This window comes from Tigriopus californicus, chromosome 9 (genome assembly GCF_007210705.1).
Source record: "Tigriopus californicus strain San Diego chromosome 9, Tcal_SD_v2.1, whole genome shotgun sequence".
Classification (NCBI taxonomy): Eukaryota; Metazoa; Arthropoda; class Copepoda; order Harpacticoida; family Harpacticidae; genus Tigriopus; species Tigriopus californicus.
Window position 1 is genome coordinate 426,942 of NC_081448.1, and position 6,723 is coordinate 433,664.

Consider the following 6,723-nt stretch of genomic DNA (forward strand, 5'->3'; position numbering starts at 1 on the left):
ATATTGGCAGCCTTGAAACATAATAGGGGTTTGTACTTTCAGGTTGCTCACGATCACACGGAGACCATTTTTGGCACAAAAACACGATGACTGCATTTTCACTTCTTAACTCTAGTTCTTTTTTCGGTTTCGGTCTAACTCTTTTAGTTCCGAAATTCCCATTCCTGATTATTCATATAGCTCTTTTTGGTGAAACCCATTTGGTCATGGTCACCTTGGGGATAATGAAAACAGAACCATCAGTTATGAGTTTAACTTGCCATCCCGCTGGCAGCTCCACTACCTTTCCCATGAAAATTTCCTCTTTCTATGCTTGAGGATGGATAACTGCAAGAGGTTTAGTCTTAAGTATTGTTTTTTGAGGAATAACGGACTTTTCTTTTTGGAAATAAAGGGAGATAAGTTTATTGGCATGAAAAAGTTCATAATGTGTTACAAACCTTAAAACAGAGAAAACGTGGTAAAGTGGTATCGCAATTGGGATCAAAACTACTTTGGTTGGAAATGGTAGTGGTTTTGAATAATGAAGGTTTCAGGTTGGAGGCTTGAAGTATTTCCGGGGATTTTTTTTTCATTTTCAAGGGAAAAGAAGGTTATGCTGATACATTATTTTGAAACATGGAGGATAGATTGGGAAATGGCAGATTTGATTATTGTTAATAGTAGAAGAAGTAATAATCATATCTTAATTAAAAATCAATGATGACATAGAGGAGGTTCAGATGACACTTACTAAACATGGAATGGTAACAGTATTTGATTCTTACACGAAATATTTTTCAAGAGAAATCATGTCAAAACAGTTCATCTTATTATTCTTGATGTGTGATGTTTTCTTTGCATTGAAGTCGATAATGTCAGATATATATTTGTGTGATGCCTTTGAAATTGTTTTACATACTAGAATAAGACTTATACCTAGAGTTAGGAGTTTCAGCAATAGCAATATATGTAATAGTAGTAGTTGTTGTTGCAGTAGTAATCATAATAATATTAGAGTAGGAGTGATGATCGGTAAATATGTGAATCATATGCAAATCCGCAACGACAAAGTTTTCAATATTTCAATCTTCAGAGCAGAAGTGCTTCGAGGAGTTGGAACTCAAACAGTTGCAAATGATAAACACTTTTCCCAGAACTTTCGAAATGGAATCCCATCATCAGGTTTTGAATGATGTTGCTGAGCAGGAACACGCTTTGATGGTGGGACAAGGGACCTGAAAGTAAAGTGGCAAACTGAAAACGGATGATTCCATACCAAAAACGGTTCACATTAGGTTTGAGGTTTTTTTCGGATCATCTGAAATTTGCTTGGACTTAAACAATGGCATAGGAAACGCTTTTTATCTCACAAGATTAATCTAAGCGAAACAAGGTATAGAGTTGCATGTGCCTTTTGTAAAATCTAAATAAAAACCTGAAAGGTTGTTTTAGAAGCTGCAATTGATTTCGCTTGAATATTTCTCAATTCACTTGGTGTCCTTAAATAATTAAGGTCCTTACTTTCTATTTTAGACCAAATCCCTCAGTACTCATTGGCCTTGTGTCGACTCTTTTCACGTGCCAAAATTCGTACTCTCCTAAAATAAATCGCCATTCTTGTATTTTTTTCTCAGTGACCTTGTTAGCACATTTATCACCAGGATGGATAAATAGTCCCAAATAACAAAACCCGTTATTGACATAAATTCGAATTCGAACGCATCCCAGGAACGGAGAAGATGCGATTACTCCGATCTGATATTGATGAAGAGTTAGTTTAATAATCATTTGGTGCATTTCCCCAATCAATATACAATACATTTTTGTCCTCGTAGAATAAGACGATAACGAGCCCACATTGATTCGTTGCCTACCCGAATCTGATGATTGGTCTCGAGGAAAATAAGAGGCGAGCCTTGGCACGTCAAAGGTTTCGCATAGAATGTTCCTTGGTCCCAAGGTGTCGTCAACAAGGGTCTTGGCCATTTTTCAATACGCCAGCTAAATATTGGAGAGCCAAGCCAGCCATGGGCTTTTTCAGAGCAAGACGCTTGAAATCGGATTCTTGAAATAGACCTTCAGAAACTAGTTATTGCTTGGCTTCATCTTAGAAAACTGACTCCCAGGAGAATCAATGTTGATATCCAATTGAAAACAATCGTCATTGTGTTCCATGCTTTTGTTATCAGCATGTTGTGTGTCAATATCGCACGGATAGTTTCATTCTTTTTAACGTTGAATAAGTCAACTTATGTCACGCTTGTATGCTCAGAAATGGTCTAACCACAACGTCAAAAGCATTCAGGAAAGGTACTTTGTTCAATAACCATGAAGACAACAACATAATAGAACTCATTTCTCCGCTGTAGCCTGTCAGTCATGTCGAATTTATTCATAGTAGCAGCTTCCATCCAAGCTCTGCACTCATGTCGAACTTCTATAAAGACGAGACGTGGAATCATTCGACTCACAACCTTACACTGCTAAGTTGTCACAAAAAGCAACGGTTGGACTGACATGTTTCCAGAACTACTCTCAAGGGAGTTGCATTGAAAAGCTCTCATAATGAATTACATTTGTTTAAAGGAAAACCGTCTCAATTCCACAGCTCTCTTTTCAATGTCCTTAAGTAAAGCCGATGGCTCGAAATGGTCATGGTTCTAAGACGGATTTAGGCACGTCAAAAGTGCTCAGAATATCAAAAAGACCATGGACCTGGAGAAGGTGGATCGTATTAGCGCAGCCAAGCAAGCTGGAAATTTGCAAACTATTTCAGGAATGCCCCCATTTGCAACCTGTACGCATAGCCAGTTAGGAAATGGCCGCCTTTGAAAGAAGAAATTGCTGCGATTCTTTTCTGTAACGTGAACTTTAACGGTCAAGGTCTCGAGGAGGCGATGAATGGCCAGGATCAAATGTCATTTTAAGGCCAAAGTTGTCAACGAGAAAATGGCACGTACGCTGGTTGGTGGGTGGGTAAATGGTCTTACCTGAGGACAATGATGGGTACAACATACGGTACATGCAGGAAATCATATGGCAGATGGTATCTCCAAGGTTTGCTAGTCGTCATCTCACCCTCTCGACCTCTAATTGGACGCCTTGCCACCAATCTAAAGGTAGAAAGGGTCTCGTGGTTGATTCCATCAAGAGTCTGGGAACCATGGCGTTCAATCCAACCGAAGGATCCACAACGATGTCGTGATTGGCGCCAACAGACCTCATTCTTTTCAATCCGAGATCTTTGCTTCTCTTGATGCTTCCTGCTTGCCTGGTCTATTGGAGCAACATGATCCTTTCATCCCCCTGGTCCCTGGAGATTGACGGACTCTTCCCCCGAAACACTGGGTCTTACGTCCTTTGATTCGTTTGATCCATGGTCTCACAAATGTCTTGATCCCATGGTCTAAATTAATTGCTACCGCAAACGGAATGATTCCAGGAAACAATCGTGACCAAACCCTTCCCACGTCAATAACCAATGCTTATTGTGTTAAAGGTAATTGGATCGTGGCAACGAAGCCAACTTGACGAGAGCTGGCCAAGCGTTGATAAATGCCACAAACCCTTGCTAGCTCTCCCCTAAACGAAGACGAAAATTTACGCCAGGATCAAGAAAATTTGTGAGACCTTCAACGCTTCCGCACCTTTCTTCATCAACCTGGAGCTACTTGAAAAACGCACACTTAACACAGATGATGCACAAGAAGGGTTTCAAATGGAGATGCATTCGAGTTGGGAGACACCCGAGTGGCACAAGTCCCTCATAACCCGGTGATCCCAGGCCTTCGGCAGCACATTCAGGAGCCCTGGTCCCCGGGCTCCTGCTCAAGTCAGGTCCAAGGACCGACTGACTTCATGCGGCGGTTTGGAAAGTTAGAGCGAACTCAGGGTGACGGTGTTCCTCATTCAACAGGGCCATTGGATCAAAGAGGCTGGAAAAGCCCGCCCTTGCCAATCCCTTCAACAGATAAGTCACATGCTTGAATACTAAGACTCAATGGGAACCATTGTCATTTGATCTTACTACTACCTCTAACCAGATTTTCAAAAAAGATCATCAGCAAAGTGTGGAACATCACAAATCAATGGGAATGCGAGGTAACATGGTCCGAATCTGGCCACCCTAACGCAATGTAAGCGCCAAAATGTGCCTTTGCCCTTGCCGATCTTCGTATGAGCTTGAGTGAGACGAGTGTTCCAAGTGTTCCAAATTTTGAAGGCGGAAGAGAGGAGCATTCGTACTGACGCACTATGCGAAGAGATCAACGAAGAGAACACCTTTTCTCAATCCATTGAGGGTTAGCTGCTTTGATGAGTGTACATGTTTGAATTCGAGCTTGTGCATAGAATGAGATGTGAATAGAAGAGAGGAGGACAACAACAACCACTTCGAAACCCTCCAACTCCAACAACAAGAATCGAAGCATAAGAATTAGCGTTATAGGAGCACTACCATTCAAACACTTCGTTTCAGGCACTGATTTTGTAAATTCCAAGGGCCGATGGTGGTATGGGCCTCAATCGGAATTCAATTATCTCTGAAGTCATCTGCACCAAACTCAACCGAGCTTGAAATGGCCGAAGGGACCTGCTGGTTGATGAATCTTGCATGATATATTGAAAGCCTAATCTCAAGGCTTCAAATGTCAGTTTAGCATCATGTAGGCTATTGATGTTAGTGTATAATGGAACACGCTTGTCTCCCACGGTTCATTCCCGAATTAGGGGTGATCCTTTGGCACACAAGCTAGATAGTTGGAAAACAGTGTGGGAAGAAGCACATCAGCCTGAAATTTCAGGCTGTTTCACATACGTAACAGATAAGGAAGTATGGCTCACCCGATATCCTTCAAGCCCAACACTTGGGCTGTTGTTGAGAGGATATTTTGAGCAAACCACTCGAACTGCATCAAGGACTACAATCATCACCTATTATAACTGTTTGCGTAATCAGATAACCAACAGACATGCTTGAATCAACAGGCCCCCAAACCGCTCATCAAAAACCGAACAATTTAAAGTTCCGCTTCATTTGTTTGTTGCTTAAAATGAGAATTTTGTTCCTTAACCAATAATTTTCAAAACCTACTTGCTGATGAGCCTATTGGTACTGTTTGAAAGACCATCATTTCAGGATCATTTTCTCATAAGTTATAAACTTTTAAACTTCACGAGTTTTAATCCTAAAACTACCTAAAACCGAGGATCTTGGATGAAATGAGAGGGTTTCTAAAATGTTTTGGCAAAACTTAGACGACCTATTTTCCTAATGAATATTTTACATATTATTTTTCCCGAAAAAATACCTTACCGCGGAGGTTCTCCTCCTTGAAACATTCAAAGCGATGTCGCGAAATATCCCCTTCATATCCGACAAATTAGTGCCCGTACATAGAGAACTGGGAATGCAAACGCCACAGGAAGGAGCTACTGTCCTTACTCGACCTCCTCACCCAACGAAAACGTCCAGCAGCGCGTTTTAGTCAAAAGCAATTTTGATTTGGAACTCTATGCCAGAGGAGGCTAGGAGAGAACCAGACCCAATAATGTCCAAGAAAAATTACCTTGTTTTTGCAATGTTTCCATTTTTAGTGAGGTTCTATATTTTGATGTATCTTCTTAAGAAATCATGTTTTGGTTGGTATTGATGACTAACTGAACGTATGCGCACACAATTGGTTTTGATTATCACACAATGTTGGTGTTGATTTTACAAACCATTTATGAATTTAGGATGATTCAAAATATGAACCTCGCCTAGAAAATCTATCTCTGAGTCTACTTTGAAATTAATTTTTTTGTTGACTTCAAGACATGATTCAATCCCAAATGAACGCAGTCCGGGAAAAATAATATTGGAACAGTTTTTGCCATGAAACCCACCAAGCTATATAACTAAACAAACAAATCCCGATTTTTTTCTCAAATTTTTGTAACTTATTTTTACGTTTTCGGACCTTCTTTTGGCTGATTTGTGCAGCCTAAAATATACTATTTTTGGCGAAAATCATCAACTATTTTTCCAACCTCTAATGATGCCAATTGGTAAGTATCATTATCTTCTAAGACACACTAAATATTCTTTATTTTATTTTCAGTAAATTCTGTGGACTTCTCTACAGCTACTGGGCATAGAAACCCTAGCAGTTAAAAATAAAAATAAAAACCTATTTAGCTTTATAAAAACCTTTATTTAAAATAATTTTGAACCCTCAATTCTTTTTTAACTTCCTTAGTGCTGCTGGGATTGGAATCCCAGCAGTTCAAGACGAGAAATTTATTCATTCTAGTTAACTATTATGAGTATAAATTATTAGATCGACCAACGAATTAGAATTGGCTGATCTGGCTAACCCTTGAATATAAAGTTGATCGGGAATTTTAGTCAAAAACTTGTCCAAGTCTGACTTAAATCTTGCTACTGGATCAACCCCTACATAAGCCCTACAAATATTTGAGGGCAGCAAATTGAACAATGAAGGACCCCGAGAAAGAAGAGAGTTGGACTTCATTGTTTTAACTAGCCTGGATTCTCGAGAGCTTGAAGGTGCTTGCTCTCAAAACGCTCATTAAGCCTCTACGGTCACCACAATTGACCCTAAATCCTGGGTTGGGACAAAGCTCATGAATGCTTTTGAAAACGTCCAGTATCAGATGCTTTTCGTACCTTCTACGAATACTGTACAATCCCAACCTTTCTAATCTCTCTCATACCCTCAATGATCCTAGTAAAAAATT

At 39.9% G+C, this 6,723-nt stretch overlaps 1 long non-coding RNA gene across 2 annotated transcripts; it reads right to left on the minus strand.

Moving 5' to 3' along the window:
* Nucleotides 1–374: 374 nt before the first annotated feature.
* Nucleotides 375–3,921, minus strand: LOC131886990 (uncharacterized). Of its 2 annotated transcripts, none has more exons than XR_009373966.1 (3): nt 3,630–3,921; nt 2,973–3,340; nt 375–1,217 (listed from the first exon to the last, which is right to left on the minus strand). It is a non-coding gene; the product is annotated as an uncharacterized LOC131886990 (long non-coding RNA). The 2 variants fall into 2 exon arrangements; XR_009373965.1 differs by having other exon boundaries at nt 3,613–3,921.
* Nucleotides 3,922–6,723: the final 2,802 nt, after the last annotated feature.